The sequence below is a fragment of the Phyllobates terribilis genome, unplaced genomic scaffold (genome assembly GCF_046119375.1).
Source record: "Phyllobates terribilis strain yellow unplaced genomic scaffold, ASM4611937v1 Scaffold_175__1_contigs__length_3988992, whole genome shotgun sequence".
Classification (NCBI taxonomy): domain Eukaryota; kingdom Metazoa; phylum Chordata; class Amphibia; order Anura; family Dendrobatidae; genus Phyllobates; species Phyllobates terribilis.
Genome location: NW_027362935.1, coordinates 3,278,374 through 3,298,545, shown reverse-complemented (window position 1 = coordinate 3,298,545; position 20,172 = coordinate 3,278,374). Strand labels below are relative to the sequence as shown.

Sequence of the window (20,172 nt, the reverse complement as noted above, 5' to 3'; positions counted from 1 at the left end):
ATACCTGGCTGGCTGAATGTCGCTGAGAAGCTCACAGAGACCGCCATAAGCAACAGTTTAACAGAATGCCACAGACTAATCAACCAAACTTTTTGGGTTGGGTTCTCTTTTATAGTCTGCAGGCATTAAATGAAAGAAGTCAGTGTTCCAGCAGAAGGAGACAACGTTTCAGAAAAGGCATTGTAGCAAACCAAAAAAGAAATTTTAAGCGCAGCAGAGTAACCAGCGCACATACCTGTTAGCTCAGGTGAGTTTAAAAGGCTGCTGTTGATAACAAGGGCATTTGCTAAATAGATGGTGTGTGTGCAACAATATACTGAAAGGTCAATTATATTGTGCAGCTTATCTCACCACCTGTAGTTATTTAGGTGAAAGCTCCAAAATGCTTGCCTAATATGTCTGTTTATCCAAAAGGAAGTAAAAAGGGAGAGCTAGAAAGATAGCATTGCATCACATTACATGGCAATGCAATGCACAGTTGCTGAAGTTGAACCAAAATGAGCTTGTAATCTGGCTTCTGCAACTTTGAACATGAAAAATCCAATGAGGAGAAGAAAAGCAAAGCCAAAGAGTCCATCCCAAAATCCGACAAACAAGCAAAATGAACAAAAAACATTGAATTCAATTCTTTCTGATTTTAGAAACTGCATTAAAGAAGGGGTGCACCGGTCCTGGAGATACTGCAATACCAGGTCAATGCGTGGAGTGGACAGAGCAAGCTCTTTTTCCATCTCCCTGTTCTAAAAATCCATTTAATATATGGTCCCCAGATAGGGGACGTATCAGATATTAAACTGATAAGAACAGATACTACACTTGATCTTAGCCAAAAGGCCGAGAAGCGATAACCAGAATTGGTTTCAAACTACGGAGCCACCCAAGGATCCTGAAAAGTCCATTTGTGGAGATGAGCTCCTGGACTCCCGTTAAGAAGACATGTTGTCAACCTCTAGATCCCTTACATGCCTGCACTTTTCGGCTTGCTGCTGCTGCAATCCACGCGTTTTAGATCTGCATAACTCCACCTCTTTAAACACAGCACCTTCACCCCCTGCTGTTCCCACCCGCCTCAACACCGTTGGAAGGGAGGAGAACCAATTAAGGCGGGGGGTGGGGTGGAACGAGCAGCTGTCTACCCTTAGCAGGAGGGCTCCTGATTACATACCTCTCCTGCTGCTGCTGCTGCTGGCTGTCCAGCAGCAGACTGAAGGTGGCTGCTGCTGTGCACAGGTATATAAAGGCTCAGAGCCTATTATGACACGCGCAGCCAGCGTTCCATTGCCACATTCCATCTACTGCAGGCAGGATACCTGGCTGGCTGAATGTCGCTGAGAAGCTCACAGAGACCGCCATAAGCAACAGTTTAACAGAATGCCACAGACTAATCAACCAAACTTTTTGGGTTGGGTTCTCTTTTATAGTCTGCAGGCATTAAATGAAAGAAGTCAGTGTTCCAGCAGAAGGAGACAACGTTTCAGAAAAGGCATTGTAGCAAACCAAAAAAGAAATTTTAAGCGCAGCAGAGTAACCAGCGCACATACCTGTTAGCTCAGGTGAGTTTAAAAGGCTGCTGTTGATAACAAGGGCATTTGCTAAATAGATGGTGTGTGTGCAACAATATACTGAAAGGTCAATTATATTGTGCAGCTTATCTCACCACCTGTAGTTATTTAGGTGAAAGCTCCAAAATGCTTGCCTAATATGTCTGTTTATCCAAAAGGAAGTAAAAAGGGAGAGCTAGAAAGATAGCATTGCATCACATTACATGGCAATGCAATGCACAGTTGCTGAAGTTGAACCAAAATGAGCTTGTAATCTGGCTTCTGCAACTTTGAACATGAAAAATCCAATGAGGAGAAGAAAAGCAAAGCCAAAGAGTCCATCCCAAAATCCGACAAACAAGCAAAATGAACAAAAAACATTGAATTCAATTCTTTCTGATTTTAGAAACTGCATTAAAGAAGGGGTGCACCGGTCCTGGAGATACTGCAATACCAGGTTAATGCGTGGAGTGGACAGAGCAAGCTCTTTTTCCATCTCCCTGTTCTAAAAATCCATTTAATATATGGTCCCCAGATAGGGGACGTATCAGATATTAAACTGATAAGAACAGATTTTTTTTTTTTTGATTGAATATATCTTTTATTAGCACAAAAAATAAGTTAACAGACAGTGTACAGTGCCGCAGCCCAGTACACACAGAATTCTACATCATATTTACATAGCATGAGGATACGACGCACTAACTAGACACATCACACCCCTATGCTACACAAAACACTCAATCTGAAAGAAAAGCATGTCAATCAATACAGTACGACGAACCGTGATAAGGGATGGGGATTGGGAAAAAGGGGATGGGGAGGGGAAAATCACAGGCCCGAAGCTTTATTGAAAGACAAGACACATAAGGGGAGAGGGGGAGGAGGGGTTTAGTCCTCGTCCTCGTCCTCCGGACCGTCCATGATGGAATAGTCTCTGAGCAGGCTGTGGATCAGCCTGCGGCAGTCCTGGATGGACATCCTCTCCCTCCTCAAGATGAGCCGGTTCCTGGCGACCCAAACGGCATCCTTGAAGCAGTTCATAAGGCGCCAAGCCTCCTGGATGGCTCCGACGGTATGAACCCCAGGGAAGAGTCCGTAAAGCACAGAATGGTGCGATAGGCTCGCCCTGGGGACAGAGTTCCTCAGGTCGTCCTCAAGTGCAGTCAATAGGCGCTGTGCAAATCCGCAGTCCCAAAAAGTGTGCAAAGATGTTTCCTCCACGAAGGGGCACCTTGGGCAGTACCGGGTCTTGCACAGGTTCCGGGCATGCATGAATGACCGGACGGGCAGTCCGCCCTGAATCGCCATCCACGACAAGTCCTTGTGCCCGTTGGTCAGCCTGTCAGACGACACATTTGTCCACACAGTCTCCAGCGTGTCCTGGTGAAGTCCTGTGATGTTCTCCACGTCATCCTTGGCTCTGATTAGCTTGTGGATAGTTTTGGGCTTCCACAAGTCGGGCTTGAGTCCCTCCAGTTGATGCTCCCCCACAAATCGAACGACGTCTCCGTAGAACCATGGCGTCGTCCAGTTATAGGGGAAGGAGCTGTCCCACTTGTCCCAGCCGAGTCGCCTCCAAAGAGGAAGCAGGAAGAAGCGAGACATGGACCTGCCCGCGGAGCCATTCTTGACTTGCAAAGTCCGGCGGACACAATCACACACAAAAGAGGATCGCAGGAGGGTGGGGATATCTGGAACGCCCTTCCCACCCTTGCGAGGCTCCTTGTACATGACGGCCCGCCTGACTCTGTCCATCTTGGATCCCCAGACAAAGTGAAACACTGTCCTGGTAATGGCCCTGCACACAGTGACGTGTGGGGGCCAGGCCTGCGCCGTGTACTGCAAGACGGGCAGGACCTCATTACGCAGGATGAGTGCCTTACCCTCACAAGTGAGGTGTCTGAGGCTCCAGAGTCCGATCCGTTGCTTCACCTTGGCCAAGCGTTCTTGCCAGGACTTGAGGGCCGCTCCTTCCTTCCCGAACCAGACTCCCAGCACCTTGAGGAAATCCGGTTGAATGTTGAAGGGGAAGGGGGCGGAGGAGGCCGGCTGCCAATCCCCGAAGAGCATGGCTTCCGACTTCCTGCAGTTGACTTTGGCCCCTGAAGCCCGGCCGAACCTCTCACACGTCTGGACGAGGGCGTCGACTGAACCACGATCAGCGCAGAAGACGGTGACGTCGTCCATGTAGAGCGAGCACTTGACCTCGTGTCGTCCCGGACCCGGTGCGGTGATCCCTCTGATCTCTCCATTCTGCCGGATAGCCTCTGCGAAGAGTTCTATAACACAAACAAAAAGAAGAGGTGATAGAGGGCAGCCTTGTCTGACCCCAGAGAGGACAGGGAAGGGGTCAGTCTTCCAGCCGTTCACCAACACCGAGCTGTGGATATCAAAATACATCAGACGGACATACGAACAAAACATGTTACCCAAACCTAACCGGTGCAGAGCTCGGCCCATGAACTCGTGGGAAACCCGGTCGAAGGCCTTCTCCTGATCCAAGGAGACCAGGGCCGCGTGTGCGCGGCGGACCTTGATGTACTCGACCGTGTCCCGCACGAGAGCGAGGCTGTCTGCGATGCGACGTCCAGGGATGCCGCAGGTCTGGTCCGGGTGGATGATCCGTCCGATGACCGTCTTAAGTCGTGTCGCCATCGTCTTGGCCAGGATCTTGTAGTCCACGTTGAGCAGAGTGATGGGACGCCAATTCCTCAGGTCGCACCTCTCTCCCTTCCGCTTGTACAGGATCGTGACCATTCCTTCCCTCAAAGATGGAGGCATTCTACCCTCCACCACCATCTCCTCGTACAGGTCCAACAGGTCCGGACAGATGAGGTCTCCCAGCGCTACATAGAGCTCCGCTGGAAGACCATCACTGCCCGGGGTCCTGCCGGTCATAAAGGATTTAGCGGCAGAGAGCAATTCGCCCACCATCAGAGGTTTGTCCAAGGCTGCCGTGCCTGCAGGATCAAGATGGTTAGTGATACCTGACAGGAACTTATCAGCAGCGTCGGGGTCGGTAGTCTTGTGGGAGTAGAGTTCGCTGTAGAAGTCGCTGACGACCCTCATCACGTCCTCCTTCCCACGTCGCATGTTTCCGCTCTCGTCTCGCAGCTCGTTCAGGGGCGTGTGACCGGCATGAAGTTTCCTGAAAAAGAATGAGTTACATTTCTCACCCTTCTCCAGATTCTCCACTTTGGAACGGAAGATGATTCGCTTGGACTCCTCCTCAAAGTGCCTTTTCAGGCTCTTCTTGGTCTCCTCCAGCTCCTCCCTCACGTCCCAGCCGCAGTGAAGAAGGTCCTGCAGCGACCGCAGCTCGCGCTGCAGCCCTCTGAAGTCCCTCCTCTTCTCACACGCCTGTTGTCGACCCTTGGCCTGAAAGAAACAGCGAAACTCAAGTTTAACATATTCCCACCAATCAGAGACTGTTTGGAAGCTACCCTTGTAGGACTGCCACATTGCGTAGGCTGCTCTCAGCTCCTCCACGACTTCATCCTGAGCCAGCAGAGCACAATTCAGCTTCCAGGAGCCGGGGCCGGACGGAAAACCGTCGCCGAGGACACCTTGTAAGTGAATGGCTCTGTGGTCGGAGAAGAAGCAGGAGACCATCGAGTGCCTACTCTGCCTGACTGCCCGAGAGGTGAACACAAAGTCAATCCTGGAGCGGAGTGAGCCATCGGGTCGGCTCCACGAATAGTTCGTGGAGCCTCTCCCCATGGAGCCCACCACGTCCTGAAGAGAGGCCTCGGTTACCATCTCGATGAGCAGCTTGGACGTGATGTCCAACTTGGCAGATGTGCCAGAACTACGACCGTCCTCCTCGATGGGGCAGTTGAAATCCCCGGCCATCACTAAGGTCCTGGTGGTGGCAAGCTGAAGCTGCAGGGTCTGGAAAAGCTCCAAACGCTCATTCTTCAGTGGGGACGCATACACGTTGATGAACCTGACAGGTTCTCCCGCCCAGTTGCCATCTACAACAAGAGCCCTGCCGCAGATGAGCTCCTGGACGGACTCAAGCGTGAATGCGCCCCCCCGATCAGAATTGCGACCCCCGCAGACTTGCAGTCACCCCCACCGGACCAGTAGGATGGACCGTGGGACCACTCCCTGGCCAGATGTTTGAAGGACCTAGAGGAGGGAAGGGAACATTCCTGCAACATATAAACATCACACAACTGGGAAGTAAGGAAGGCATAAATAGTCTGACGTCTGAACTTGTCCTTGATGCTCCTGACATTAATGGAAAATAAGTTAATATTAGCCATCATGTAGGGAAAAAAGAAAAAGTTAGCGCAGGCAATACACCTTAGTTACCACTCCGGTCGGGTGGTCCCTCGTCGGTGTTGACTGCTGGTGACGGGATCACCAGCAGGCCCTCTTCCTCCATCTGGTCAAGCAGCGCGGCCTCAATCTCGGCGACCACCAGTTCCTCCTCTTCTGGCTCGGCCACCAGGGTCTCAACCATGTGCTCCATCTCTTCTGGCTCAGGGAGGGTATCCTCCTTTTCGCCTACGAAATCCAGAATCTTCTTTTTGGAGGATTCAGTAGCAGGGCTGTCCTCCACCTTCCTCTTTCCCCGGGTTGGAACTGGGGAGACAAGAAGGGGAAAATCCTCCTCGGAATAGATAGCGGCGGGTGGAGGAAAGGTTAATTCCACCGCTACCATGGTCTGGGGAGGGAGAGTGGCTGCCGGGGCAGGGGAAAGGACACCTGCTGAGGAGTAGGGGAAGGAGGAAGAGGAAGTGGAATCCTCAGCAGGGGTGGCCGGGGTGGGGGGGGATTGGACGGGGGTGGCAGGGGGAGGGATCGAGAGAGGGGTGACAGAACTCTTACCCTCCTTTGACTTTTTCTTCTGCTTCGGAGCTGCTGGGACCGTCGCTGGGGCTTTGGCCACCGACTCCTTGACCGCTTTGGCCTTGGTCGTCTCGGCCTTGGCCGCTGGGGCCTTGGTCGTCGCGTCCTTGACCTTCACAGGCCTGGTCGTCGGGGCCTTGTCCTCCGTAGCTGGGGTCGTCGCAACCACCGATGCCCAGGATCTCTCACGCCTGGGGCAATCCTTGTACAGATGAGCCGCCAGCCCACACAGGTTGCAGGACGTCTTCTTCGGGCAGTCCTTCGAGCTGTGTCCCGTCACTCGACAAATCCTGCAGGCATCCTCCTTGCAGTCCTTCATCTCGTGGCCGTTCTTGCCGCATCTCCTGCAGTTCCGCGGCATGTCCGGGTAATAGATGAGGCCGTAGGAGTTGCCCAGGGAGAATGTCGGGGGCAGGTGCCGAAGTCCGTCTGAGTACGCCAGGTCCCTGTGAAGTCTAACGGTCACCGACCACTTACCTGTCCAGAAGCCGAGTCCATTCAGGATGTGAGAGGGTTCCTTCACAACCAAACAGAAGCGTCTCAGGAAGGTACAGATGTCTTGGCCTGGGGTGTGCGGGTTGCGCATGGAGACCGTGATCCTCCTTTCATCCCTCTGGATAGGGCAGCTACCTGTAAAGGCAGAGAAAGAATTATCCGGTCCTTTTGCGCTTACCATTTCCCAGAACCTCCTGCAGGTGTTCACAGTGGCGAAGGTGACGAAGAAGATCCCCGTCAAGAAGGTCTGGATGCTGAGGGTGTCCGACCTGGAGAAGCCTCGATCCAGCAGCATCTTCTGGCAGAACACGTCCGAGGACATGTCCGGCACCCTCCCATCCACTTCCTTCAGCTTCAGGGCCACCGTCTGCCGCATCCATGGCTCCAGGGCTGGAGCTTCGTGGCGGGGCTTCTGGGGTCCCTTCTGCTGGCCAGTCGTGGAGGCAGAGTCCTTGGGGTCAGAATCGGCTCCTGGCTGGGCCCTCCTGGCTGTCCCCAGCTCCAGGCTCTTCTTTTCGGCCTTCCTCGCAGCGCTTGCCATGGCTTTCCTCCTGCAGTTACTTCTTGGAGCTGGATCTGGAACTCTTCCCGGAATGGGTGGAGCTATGCAGATTCTTCTCCCGTCGTGTTCTGGACAAATTCCCCGAAAGGTCTTTGTCTCGATGATTTTCTTCCTCGAAGATTCCACAGGACAGCCCGATTCTTCTCCGAGTCTTCGTCTTCTTCTGGATTCTTTAGAGCTTCTTCCTCCCACCGATATCCGCCTTCGTTCTCTGATGTCAGCTGGGCTCCGAAGCTCTTCTCCTTCTGAGTTCGATCGCTCTCGTCAAGTGTAGATCGTAGCTCTTGTGTTCTTAAAAGAACAGATACTACACTTGATCTTAGCCAAAAGGCCGAGAAGCGATAACCAGAATTGGTTTCAAACTACGGAGCCACCCAAGGATCCTGAAAAGTCCATTTGTGGAGATGAGCTCCTGGACTCCCGTTAAGAAGACATGTTGTCAACCTCTAGATCCCTTACATGCCTGCACTTTTCGGCTTGCTGCTGCTGCAATCCACGCGTTTTAGATCTGCATAACTCCACCTCTTTAAACACAGCACCTTCACCCCCTGCTGTTCCCACCCGCCTCAACACCGTTGGAAGGGAGGAGAACCAATTAAGGCGGGGGGTGGGGTGGAACGAGCAGCTGTCTACCCTTAGCAGGAGGGCTCCTGATTACATACCTCTCCTGCTGCTGCTGCTGCTGCTGGCTGTCCAGCAGCAGACTGAAGGTGGCTGCTGCTGTGCACAGGTATATAAAGGCTCAGAGCCTATTATGACACGCGCAGCCAGCGTTCCATTGCCACATTCCATCTACTGCAGGCAGGATACCTGGCTGGCTGAATGTCGCTGAGAAGCTCACAGAGACCGCCATAAGCAACAGTTTAACAGAATGCCACAGACTAATCAACCAAACTTTTTGGGTTGGGTTCTCTTTTATAGTCTGCAGGCATTAAATGAAAGAAGTCAGTGTTCCAGCAGAAGGAGACAACGTTTCAGAAAAGGCATTGTAGCAAACCAAAAAAGAAATTTTAAGCGCAGCAGAGTAACCAGCGCACATACCTGTTAGCTCAGGTGAGTTTAAAAGGCTGCTGTTGATAACAAGGGCATTTGCTAAATAGATGGTGTGTGTGCAACAATATACTGAAAGGTCAATTATATTGTGCAGCTTATCTCACCACCTGTAGTTATTTAGGTGAAAGCTCCAAAATGCTTGCCTAATATGTCTGTTTATCCAAAAGGAAGTAAAAAGGGAGAGCTAGAAAGATAGCATTGCATCACATTACATGGCAATGCAATGCACAGTTGCTGAAGTTGAACCAAAATGAGCTTGTAATCTGGCTTCTGCAACTTTGAACATGAAAAATCCAATGAGGAGAAGAAAAGCAAAGCCAAAGAGTCCATCCCAAAATCCGACAAACAAGCAAAATGAACAAAAAACATTGAATTCAATTCTTTCTGATTTTAGAAACTGCATTAAAGAAGGGGTGCACCGGTCCTGGAGATACTGCAATACCAGGTCAATGCGTGGAGTGGACAGAGCAAGCTCTTTTTCCATCTCCCTGTTCTAAAAATCCATTTAATATATGGTCCCCAGATAGGGGACGTATCAGATATTAAACTGATAAGAACAGATACTACACTTGATCTTAGCCAAAAGGCCGAGAAGCGATAACCAGAATTGGTTTCAAACTACGGAGCCACCCAAGGATCCTGAAAAGTCCATTTGTGGAGATGAGCTCCTGGACTCCCGTTAAGAAGACATGTTGTCAACCTCTAGATCCCTTACATGCCTGCACTTTTCGGCTTGCTGCTGCTGCAATCCACGCGTTTTAGATCTGCATAACTCCACCTCTTTAAACACAGCACCTTCACCCCCTGCTGTTCCCACCCGCCTCAACACCGTTGGAAGGGAGGAGAACCAATTAAGGCGGGGGGTGGGGTGGAACGAGCAGCTGTCTACCCTTAGCAGGAGGGCTCCTGATTACATACCTCTCCTGCTGCTGCTGCTGCTGGCTGTCCAGCAGCAGACTGAAGGTGGCTGCTGCTGTGCACAGGTATATAAAGGCTCAGAGCCTATTATGACACGCGCAGCCAGCGTTCCATTGCCACATTCCATCTACTGCAGGCAGGATACCTGGCTGGCTGAATGTCGCTGAGAAGCTCACAGAGACCGCCATAAGCAACAGTTTAACAGAATGCCACAGACTAATCAACCAAACTTTTTGGGTTGGGTTCTCTTTTATAGTCTGCAGGCATTAAATGAAAGAAGTCAGTGTTCCAGCAGAAGGAGACAACGTTTCAGAAAAGGCATTGTAGCAAACCAAAAAAGAAATTTTAAGCGCAGCAGAGTAACCAGCGCACATACCTGTTAGCTCAGGTGAGTTTAAAAGGCTGCTGTTGATAACAAGGGCATTTGCTAAATAGATGGTGTGTGTGCAACAATATACTGAAAGGTCAATTATATTGTGCAGCTTATCTCACCACCTGTAGTTATTTAGGTGAAAGCTCCAAAATGCTTGCCTAATATGTCTGTTTATCCAAAAGGAAGTAAAAAGGGAGAGCTAGAAAGATAGCATTGCATCACATTACATGGCAATGCAATGCACAGTTGCTGAAGTTGAACCAAAATGAGCTTGTAATCTGGCTTCTGCAACTTTGAACATGAAAAATCCAATGAGGAGAAGAAAAGCAAAGCCAAAGAGTCCATCCCAAAATCCGACAAACAAGCAAAATGAACAAAAAACATTGAATTCAATTCTTTCTGATTTTAGAAACTGCATTAAAGAAGGGGTGCACCGGTCCTGGAGATACAGCAATACCAGGTCAATGCGTGGAGTGGACAGAGCAAGCTCTTTTTCCATCTCCCTGTTCTAAAAATCCATTTAATATATGGTCCCCAGATAGGGGACGTATCAGATATTAAACTGATAAGAACAGATACTACACTTGATCTTAGCCAAAAGGCCGAGAAGCGATAACCAGAATTGGTTTCAAACTACGGAGCCACCCAAGGATCCTGAAAAGTCCATTTGTGGAGATGAGCTCCTGGACTCCCGTTAAGAAGACATGTTGTCAACCTCTAGATCCCTTACATGCCTGCACTTTTCGGCTTGCTGCTGCTGCAATCCACGCGTTTTAGATCTGCATAACTCCACCTCTTTAAAAACAGCACCTTCACCCCCTGCTGTTCCCACCCGCCTCAACACCGTTGGAAGGGAGGAGAACCAATTAAGGCGGGGGGTGGGGTGGAACGAGCAGCTGTCTACCCTTAGCAGGAGGGCTCCTGATTACATACCTCTCCTGCTGCTGCTGCTGCTGGCTGTCCAGCAGCAGACTGAAGGTGGCTGCTGCTGTGCACAGGTATATAAAGGCTCAGAGCCTATTATGACACGCGCAGCCAGCGTTCCATTGCCACATTCCATCTACTGCAGGCAGGATACCTGGCTGGCTGAATGTCGCTGAGAAGCTCACAGAGACCGCCATAAGCAACAGTTTAACAGAATGCCACAGACTAATCAACCAAACTTTTTGAGTTGGGTTCTCTTTTATAGTCTGCAGGCATTAAATGAAAGAAGTCAGTGTTCCAGCAGAAGGAGACAACGTTTCAGAAAAGGCATTGTAGCAAACCAAAAAAGAAATTTTAAGCGCAGCAGAGTAACCAGCGCACATACCTGTTAGCTCAGGTGAGTTTAAAAGGCTGCTGTTGATAACAAGGGCATTTGCTAAATAGATGGTGTGTGTGCAACAATATACTGAAAGGTCAATTATATTGTGCAGCTTATCTCACCACCTGTAGTTATTTAGGTGAAAGCTCCAAAATGCTTGCCTAATATGTCTGTTTATCCAAAAGGAAGTAAAAAGGGAGAGCTAGAAAGATAGCATTGCATCACATTACATGGCAATGCAATGCACAGTTGCTGAAGTTGAACCAAAATGAGCTTGTAATCTGGCTTCTGCAACTTTGAACATGAAAAATCCAATGAGGAGAAGAAAAGCAAAGCCAAAGAGTCCATCCCAAAATCCGACAAACAAGCAAAATGAACAAAAAACATTGAATTCAATTCTTTCTGATTTTAGAAACTGCATTAAAGAAGGGGTGCACCGGTCCTGGAGATACTGCAATACCAGGTCAATGCGTGGAGTGGACAGAGCAAGCTCTTTTTCCATCTCCCTGTTCTAAAAATCCATTTAATATATGGTCCCCAGATAGGGGACGTATCAGATATTAAACTGATAAGAACAGATACTACACTTGATCTTAGCCAAAAGGCCGAGAAGCGATAACCAGAATTGGTTTCAAACTACGGAGCCACCCAAGGATCCTGAAAAGTCCATTTGTGGAGATGAGCTCCTGGACTCCCGTTAAGAAGACATGTTGTCAACCTCTAGATCCCTTACATGCCTGCACTTTTCGGCTTGCTGCTGCTGCAATCCACGCGTTTTAGATCTGCATAACTCCACCTCTTTAAACACAGCACCTTCACCCCCTGCTGTTCCCACCCGCCTCAACACCGTTGGAAGGGAGGAGAACCAATTAAGGCGGGGGGTGGGGTGGAACGAGCAGCTGTCTACCCTTAGCAGGAGGGCTCCTGATTACATACCTCTCCTGCTGCTGCTGCTGCTGGCTGTCCAGCAGCAGACTGAAGGTGGCTGCTGCTGTGCACAGGTATATAAAGGCTCAGAGCCTATTATGACACGCGCAGCCAGCGTTCCATTGCCACATTCCATCTACTGCAGGCAGGATACCTGGCTGGCTGAATGTCGCTGAGAAGCTCACAGAGACCGCCATAAGCAACAGTTTAACAGAATGCCACAGACTAATCAACCAAACTTTTTGGGTTGGGTTCTCTTTTATAGTCTGCAGGCATTAAATGAAAGAAGTCAGTGTTCCAGCAGAAGGAGACAACGTTTCAGAAAAGGCATTGTAGCAAACCAAAAAAGAAATTTTAAGCGCAGCAGAGTAACCAGCGCACATACCTGTTAGCTCAGGTGAGTTTAAAAGGCTGCTGTTGATAACAAGGGCATTTGCTAAATAGATGGTGTGTGTGCAACAATATACTGAAAGGTCAATTATATTGTGCAGCTTATCTCACCACCTGTAGTTATTTAGGTGAAAGCTCCAAAATGCTTGCCTAATATGTCTGTTTATCCAAAAGGAAGTAAAAAGGGAGAGCTAGAAAGATAGCATTGCATCACATTACATGGCAATGCAATGCACAGTTGCTGAAGTTGAACCAAAATGAGCTTGTAATCTGGCTTCTGCAACTTTGAACATGAAAAATCCAATGAGGAGAAGAAAAGCAAAGCCAAAGAGTCCATCCCAAAATCCGACAAACAAGCAAAATGAACAAAAAACATTGAATTCAATTCTTTCTGATTTTAGAAACTGCATTAAAGAAGGGGTGCACCGGTCCTGGAGATACTGCAATACCAGGTCAATGCGTGGAGTGGACAGAGCAAGCTCTTTTTCCATCTCCCTGTTCTAAAAATCCATTTAATATATGGTCCCCAGATAGGGGACGTATCAGATATTAAACTGATAAGAACAGATACTACACTTGATCTTAGCCAAAAGGCCGAGAAGCGATAACCAGAATTGGTTTCAAACTACGGAGCCACCCAAGGATCCTGAAAAGTCCATTTGTGGAGATGAGCTCCTGGACTCCCGTTAAGAAGACATGTTGTCAACCTCTAGATCCCTTACATGCCTGCACTTTTCGGCTTGCTGCTGCTGCAATCCACGCGTTTTAGATCTGCATAACTCCACCTCTTTAAACACAGCACCTTCACCCCCTGCTGTTCCCACCCGCCTCAACACCGTTGGAAGGGAGGAGAACCAATTAAGGCGGGGGGTGGGGTGGAACAAGCAGCTGTCTACCCTTAGCAGGAGGGCTCCTGATTACATACCTCTCCTGCTGCTGCTGCTGGCTGTCCAGCAGCAGACTGAAGGTGGCTGCTGCTGTGCACAGGTATATAAAGGCTCAGAGCCTATTATGACACGCGCAGCCAGCGTTCCATTGCCACATTCCATCTACTGCAGGCAGGATACCTGGCTGGCTGAATGTCGCTGAGAAGCTCACAGAGACCGCCATAAGCAACAGTTTAACAGAATGCCACAGACTAATCAACCAAACTTTTTGGGTTGGGTTCTCTTTTATAGTCTGCAGGTATTAAATGAAAGAAGTCAGTGTTCCAGCAGAAGGAGACAACGTTTCAGAAAAGGCATTGTAGCAAACCAAAAAAGAAATTTTAAGCGCAGCAGAGTAACCAGCGCACATACCTGTTAGCTCAGGTGAGTTTAAAAGGCTGCTGTTGATAACAAGGGCATTTGCTAAATAGATGGTGTGTGTGCAACAATACACTGAAAGGTCAATTATATTGTGCAGCTTATCTCACCACCTGTAGTTATTTAGGTGAAAGCTCCAAAATGCTTGCCTAATATGTCTGTTTATCCAAAAGGAAGTAAAAAGGGAGAGCTAGAAAGATAGCATTGCATCACATTACATGGCAATGCAATGCACAGTTGCTGAAGTTGAACCAAAATGAGCTTGTAATCTGGCTTCTGCAACTTTGAACATGAAAAATCCAATGAGGAGAAGAAAAGCAAAGCCAAAGAGTCCATCCCAAAATCCGACAAACAAGCAAAATGAACAAAAAACATTGAATTCAATTCTTTCTGATTTTAGAAACTGCATTAAAGAAGGGGTGCACCGGTCCTGGAGATACTGCAATACCAGGTCAATGCGTGGAGTGGACAGAGCAAGCTCTTTTTCCATCTCCCTGTTCTAAAAATCCATTTAATATATGGTCCCCAGATAGGGGACGTATCAGATATTAAACTGATAAGAACAGATACTACACTTGATCTTAGCCAAAAGGCCGAGAAGCGATAACCAGAATTGGTTTCAAACTACGGAGCCACCCAAGGATCCTGAAAAGTCCATTTGTGGAGATGAGCTCCTGGACTCCCGTTAAGAAGACATGTTGTCAACCTCTAGATCCCTTACATGCCTGCACTTTTCGGCTTGCTGCTGCTGCAATCCACGCGTTTTAGATCTGCATAACTCCACCTCTTTAAACACAGCACCTTCACCCCCTGCTGTTCCCACCCGCCTCAACACCGTTGGAAGGGAGGAGAACCAATTAAGGCGGGGGGTGGGGTGGAACGAGCAGCTGTCTACCCTTAGCAGGAGGGCTCCTGATTACATACCTCTCCTGCTGCTGCTGCTGGCTGTCCAGCAGCAGACTGAAGGTGGCTGCTGCTGTGCACAGGTATATAAAGGCTCAGAGCCTATTATGACACGCGCAGCCAGCGTTCCATTGCCACATTCCATCTACTGCAGGCAGGATACCTGGCTGGCTGAATGTCGCTGAGAAGCTCACAGAGACCGCCATAAGCAACAGTTTAACAGAATGCCACAGACTAATCAACCAAACTTTTTGGGTTGGGTTCTCTTTTATAGTCTGCAGGCATTAAATGAAAGAAGTCAGTGTTCCAGCAGAGGGAGACAACGTTTCAGAAAAGGCATTGTAGCAAACCAAAAAAGAAATTTTAAGCGCAGCAGAGTAACCAGCGCACATACCTGTTAGCTCAGGTGAGTTTAAAAGGCTGCTGTTGATAACAAGGGCATTTGCTAAATAGATGGTGTGTGTGCAACAATATACTGAAAGGTCAATTATATTGTGCAGCTTATCTCACCACCTGTAGTTATTTAGGTGAAAGCTCCAAAATGCTTGCCTAATATGTCTGTTTATCCAAAAGGAAGTAAAAAGGGAGAGCTAGAAAGATAGCATTGCATCACATTACATGGCAATGCAATGCACAGTTGCTGAAGTTGAACCAAAATGAGCTTGTAATCTGGCTTCTGCAACTTTGAACATGAAAAATCCAATGAGGAGAAGAAAAGCAAAGCCAAAGAGTCCATCCCAAAATCCGACAAACAAGCAAAATGAACAAAAAACATTGAATTCAATTCTTTCTGATTTTAGAAACTGCATTAAAGAAGGGGTGCACCGGTCCTGGAGATACTGCAATACCAGGTCAATGCGTGGAGTGGACAGAGCAAGCTCTTTTTCCATCTCCCTGTTCTAAAAATCCATTTAATATATGGTCCCCAGATAGGGGACGTATCAGATATTAAACTGATAAGAACAGATACTACACTTGATCTTAGCCAAAAGGCCGAGAAGCGATAACCAGAATTGGTTTCAAACTACGGAGCCACCCAAGGATCCTGAAAAGTCCATTTGTGGAGATGAGCTCCTGGACTCCCGTTAAGAAGACATGTTGTCAACCTCTAGATCCCTTACATGCCTGCACTTTTCGGCTTGCTGCTGCTGCAATCCACGCGTTTTAGATCTGCATAACTCCACCTCTTTAAACACAGCACCTTCACCCCCTGCTGTTCCCACCCGCCTCAACACCGTTGGAAGGGAGGAGAACCAATTAAGGCGGGGGGTGGGGTGGAACGAGCAGCTGTCTACCCTTAGCAGGAAGGCTCCTGATTACATACCTCTCCTGCTGCTGCTGCTGCTGGCTGTCCAGCAGCAGACTGAAGGTGGCTGCTGCTGTGCACAGGTATATAAAGGCTCAGAGCCTATTATGACACGCGCAGCCAGCGTTCCATTGCCACAATCCATCTACTGCAGGCAGGATACCTGGCTGGCTGAATGTCGCTGAGAAGCTCACAGAGACCGCCATAAGCAACAGTTTAACAGAATGCCACAGACTAATCAACCAAACTTTTTGGGTTGGGTTCTCTTTTATAGTCTGCAGGCATTAAATGAAAGAAGTCAGTGTTCCAGCAGAGGGAGACAACGTTTCAGAAAAGGCATTGTAGCAAACCAAAAAAGAAATTTTAAGCGCAGCAGAGTAACCAGCGCACATACCTGTTAGCTCAGGTGAGTTTAAAAGGCTGCTGTTGATAACAAGGGCATTTGCTAAATAGATGGTGTGTGTGCAACAATATACTGAAAGGTCAATTATATTGTGCAGCTTATCTCACCACCTGTAGTTATTTAGGTGAAAGCTCCAAAATGCTTGCCTAATATGTCTGTTTATCCAAAAGGAAGTAAAAAGGGAGAGCTAGAAAGATAGCATTGCATCACATTACATGGCAATGCAATGCACAGTTGCTGAAGTTGAACCAAAATGAGCTTGTAATCTGGCTTCTGCAACTTTGAACATGAAAAATCCAATGAGGAGAAGAAAAGCAAAGCCAAAGAGTCCATCCCAAAATCCGACAAACAAGCAAAATGAACAAAAAACATTGAATTCAATTCTTTCTGATTTTAGAAACTGCATTAAAGAAGGGGTGCACCGGTCCTGGAGATACTGCAATACCAGGTCAATGCGTGGAGTGGACAGAGCAAGCTCTTTTTCCATCTCCCTGTTCTAAAAATCCATTTAATATATGGTCCCCAGATAGGGGACGTATCAGATATTAAACTGATAAGAACAGATACTACACTTGATCTTAGCCAAAAGGCCGAGAAGCGATAACCAGAATTGGTTTCAAACTACGGAGCCACCCAAGGATCCTGAAAAGTCCATTTGTGGAGATGAGCTCCTGGACTCCCGTTAAGAAGACATGTTGTCAACCTCTAGATCCCTTACATGCCTGCACTTTTCGGCTTGCTGCTGCTGCAATCCACGCGTTTTAGATCTGCATAACTCCACCTCTTTAAACACAGCACCTTCACCCCCTGCTGTTCCCACCCGCCTCAACACCGTTGGAAGGGAGGAGAACCAATTAAGGCGGGGGGTGGGGTGGAACGAGCAGCTGTCTACCCTTAGCAGGAGGGCTCCTGATTACATACCTCTCCTGCTGCTGCTGCTGGCTGTCCAGCAGCAGACTGAAGGTGGCTGCTGCTGTGCACAGGTATATAAAGGCTCAGAGCCTATTATGACACGCGCAGCCAGCGTTCCATTGCCACATTCCATCTACTGCAGGCAGGATACCTGGCTGGCTGAATGTCGCTGAGAAGCTCACAGAGACCGCCATAAGCAACAGTTTAACAGAATGCCACAGACTAATCAACCAAACTTTTTGGGTTGGGTTCTCTTTTATAGTCTGCAGGCATTAAATGAAAGAAGTCAGTGTTCCAGCAGAGGGAGACAACGTTTCAGAAAAGGCATTGTAGCAAACCAAAAAAGAAATTTTAAGCGCAGCAGAGTAACCAGCGCACATACCTGTTAGCTCAGGTGAGTTTAAAAGGCTGCTGTTGATAACAAGGGCATTTGCTAAATAGATGGTGTGTGTGCAACAATATACTGAAAGGTCAATTATATTGTGCAGCTTATCTCACCACCTGTAGTTATTTAGGTGAAAGCTCCAAAATGCTTGCCTAATATGTCTGTTTATCCAAAAGGAAGTAAAAAGGGAGAGCTAGAAAGATAGCATTGCATCACATTACATGGCAATGCAATGCACAGTTGCTGAAGTTGAACCAAAATGAGCTTGTAATCTGGCTTCTGCAACTTTGAACATGAAAAATCCAATGAGGAGAAGAAAAGCAAAGCCAAAGAGTCCATCCCAAAATCCGACAAACAAGCAAAATGAACAAAAAACATTGAATTCAATTCTTTCTGATTTTAGAAACTGCATTAAAGAAGGGGTGCACCGGTCCTGGAGATACTGCAATACCAGGTCAATGCGTGGAGTGGACAGAGCAAGCTCTTTTTCCATCTCCCTGTTCTAAAAATCCATTTAATATATGGTCCCCAGATAGGGGACGTATCAGATATTAAACTGATAAGAACAGATACTACACTTGATCTTACCAAAAGGCCGAGAAGCGATAACCAGAATTGGTTTCAAACTACGGAGCCACCCAAGGATCCTGAAAAGTCCATTTGTGGAGATGAGCTCCTGGACTCCCGTTAAGAAGACATGTTGTCAACCTCTAGATCCCTTACATGCCTGCACTTTTCGGCTTGCTGCTGCTGCAATCCACGCGTTTTAGATCTGCATAACTCCACCTCTTTAAACACAGCACCTTCACCCCCTGCTGTTCCCACCCGCCTCAACACCGTTGGAAGGGAGGAGAACCAATTAAGGCGGGGGGTGGGGTGGAACGAGCAGCTGTCTACCCTTAGCAGGAAGGCTCCTGATTACATACCTCTCCTGCTGCTGCTGCTGCTGGCTGTCCAGCAGCAGACTGAAGGTGGCTGCTGCTGTGCACAGGTATATAAAGGCTCAGAGCCTATTATGACACGCGCAGCCAGCGTTCCATTGCCACAATCCATCTACTGCAGGCAGGATACCTGGCTGGCTGAATGTCGCTGAGAAGCTCACAGAGACCGCCATAAGCAACAGTTTAACAGAATGCCACAGACTAATCAACCAAACTTTTTGGGTTGGGTTCTCTTTTATAGTCTGCAGGCATTAAATGAAAGAAGTCAGTGTTCCAGCAGAGGGAGACAACGTTTCAGAAAAGGCATTGTAGCAAACCAAAAAAGAAATTTTAAGCGCAGCAGAGTAACCAGCGCACATACCTGTTAGCTCAGGTGAGTTTAAAAGGCTGCTGTTGATAACAAGGGCATTTGCTAAATAGATGGTGTGTGTGCAACAATATACTGAAAGGTCAATTATATTGTGCAGCTTATCTCACCACCTGTAGTTATTTAGGTGAAAGCTCCAAAATGCTTGCCTAATATGTCTGTTTATCCAAAAGGAAGTAAAAAGGGAGAGCTAGAAAGATAGCATTGCATCACATTACATGGCAATGCAATGCACAGTTGCTGAAGTTGAACCAAAATGAGCTTGTAATCTGGCTTCTGCAACTTTGAACATGAAAAATCCAATGAGGAGAAGAAAAGCAAAGCCAAAGAGTCCATCCCAAAATCCGACAAACAAGCAAAATGAACAAAAAACATTGAATTCAATTCTTTCTGATTTTAGAAACTGCATTAAAGAAGGGGTGCACCGGTCCTGGAGATACTGCAATACCAGGTCAATGCGTGGAGTGGACAGAGCAAGCTCTTTTTCCATCTCCCTGTTCTAAAAATCCATTTAATATATGGTCCCCAGATAGGGGACGTATCAGATATTAAACTGATAAGAACAGATACTACACTTGATCTTAGCCAAAAGGCCGAGAAGCGATAACCAGAATTGGTTTCAAACTACGGAGCCACCCAAGGATCCTGAAAAGTCCATTTGTGGAGATGAGCTCCTGGACTCCCGTTAAGAAGACATGTTGTCAACCTCTAGATCCCTTACATGCCTGCACTTTTCGGCTTGCTGCTGCTGCAATCCACGCGTTTTAGATCTGCATAACTCCACCTCTTTAAACACAGCACCTTCACCCCCTGCTGTTCCCACCCACCTCAACACCGTTGGAAGGGAGGAGAACCAATTAAGGCGGGGGGTGGGGTGGAACGAGCAGCTGTCTACCCTTAGCAGGAGGGCTCCTGATTACATACCTCTCCTGCTGCTGCTGCTGCTGGCTGTCCAGCAGCAGACTGAAGGTGGCTGCTGCTGTGCACAGGTATATAAAGGCTCAGAGCCTATTATGAGACGCGCAGCCAGCGTTCCATTGCCACATTCCATCTACTGCAGGCAGGATACCTGGCTGGCTGAATGTCGCTGAGAAGCTCACAGAGACCGCCATAAGCAACAGTTTAACAGAATGCCACAGACTAATCAACCAAACTTTTTGGGTTGGGTTCTCTTTTATAGTCTGCAGGCATTAAATGAAAGAAGTCAGTGTTCCAGCAGAAGGAGACAA

The 20,172-nt window shown here is 48.1% G+C and overlaps 11 non-coding genes and 1 pseudogene across 11 annotated transcripts; all 12 read right to left on the bottom strand.

Annotated features, from left to right (window-relative positions):
• Nucleotides 1-655: 655 nt before the first annotated feature.
• LOC141212544 (U2 spliceosomal RNA) lies at nucleotides 656-846 on the bottom strand. The gene has a single exon (XR_012282269.1). It is a non-coding gene; the product is annotated as a U2 spliceosomal RNA (small nuclear RNA).
• A 1,115-nt stretch (nucleotides 847-1,961) lies between these two features.
• On the bottom strand, nucleotides 1,962-2,161 carry LOC141212500 (U2 spliceosomal RNA). The gene has a single exon (XR_012282251.1). It is a non-coding gene; the product is annotated as a U2 spliceosomal RNA (small nuclear RNA).
• A 5,542-nt stretch (nucleotides 2,162-7,703) lies between these two features.
• On the bottom strand, nucleotides 7,704-7,801 carry LOC141212517 (U2 spliceosomal RNA; annotated as a pseudogene).
• A 1,118-nt stretch (nucleotides 7,802-8,919) lies between these two features.
• LOC141212543 (U2 spliceosomal RNA) lies at nucleotides 8,920-9,110 on the bottom strand. The gene has a single exon (XR_012282268.1). It is a non-coding gene; the product is annotated as a U2 spliceosomal RNA (small nuclear RNA).
• A 1,115-nt stretch (nucleotides 9,111-10,225) lies between these two features.
• Nucleotides 10,226-10,416, bottom strand: LOC141212464 (U2 spliceosomal RNA). Its single transcript, XR_012282221.1, has one exon. It is a non-coding gene; the product is annotated as a U2 spliceosomal RNA (small nuclear RNA).
• A 1,115-nt stretch (nucleotides 10,417-11,531) lies between these two features.
• LOC141212542 (U2 spliceosomal RNA) lies at nucleotides 11,532-11,722 on the bottom strand. The gene has a single exon (XR_012282267.1). It is a non-coding gene; the product is annotated as a U2 spliceosomal RNA (small nuclear RNA).
• Nucleotides 11,723-12,837: 1,115 nt separating this feature from the next.
• Nucleotides 12,838-13,028, bottom strand: LOC141212540 (U2 spliceosomal RNA). The gene has a single exon (XR_012282266.1). It is a non-coding gene; the product is annotated as a U2 spliceosomal RNA (small nuclear RNA).
• Nucleotides 13,029-14,140: 1,112 nt separating this feature from the next.
• On the bottom strand, nucleotides 14,141-14,331 carry LOC141212537 (U2 spliceosomal RNA). Its single transcript, XR_012282265.1, has one exon. It is a non-coding gene; the product is annotated as a U2 spliceosomal RNA (small nuclear RNA).
• Nucleotides 14,332-15,443: 1,112 nt separating this feature from the next.
• On the bottom strand, nucleotides 15,444-15,634 carry LOC141212524 (U2 spliceosomal RNA). The gene has a single exon (XR_012282263.1). It is a non-coding gene; the product is annotated as a U2 spliceosomal RNA (small nuclear RNA).
• Nucleotides 15,635-16,749: 1,115 nt separating this feature from the next.
• Nucleotides 16,750-16,940, bottom strand: LOC141212513 (U2 spliceosomal RNA). The gene has a single exon (XR_012282261.1). It is a non-coding gene; the product is annotated as a U2 spliceosomal RNA (small nuclear RNA).
• A 1,112-nt stretch (nucleotides 16,941-18,052) lies between these two features.
• Nucleotides 18,053-18,242, bottom strand: LOC141212483 (U2 spliceosomal RNA). Its single transcript, XR_012282239.1, has one exon. It is a non-coding gene; the product is annotated as a U2 spliceosomal RNA (small nuclear RNA).
• A 1,115-nt stretch (nucleotides 18,243-19,357) lies between these two features.
• On the bottom strand, nucleotides 19,358-19,548 carry LOC141212501 (U2 spliceosomal RNA). Its single transcript, XR_012282252.1, has one exon. It is a non-coding gene; the product is annotated as a U2 spliceosomal RNA (small nuclear RNA).
• Nucleotides 19,549-20,172: the final 624 nt, after the last annotated feature.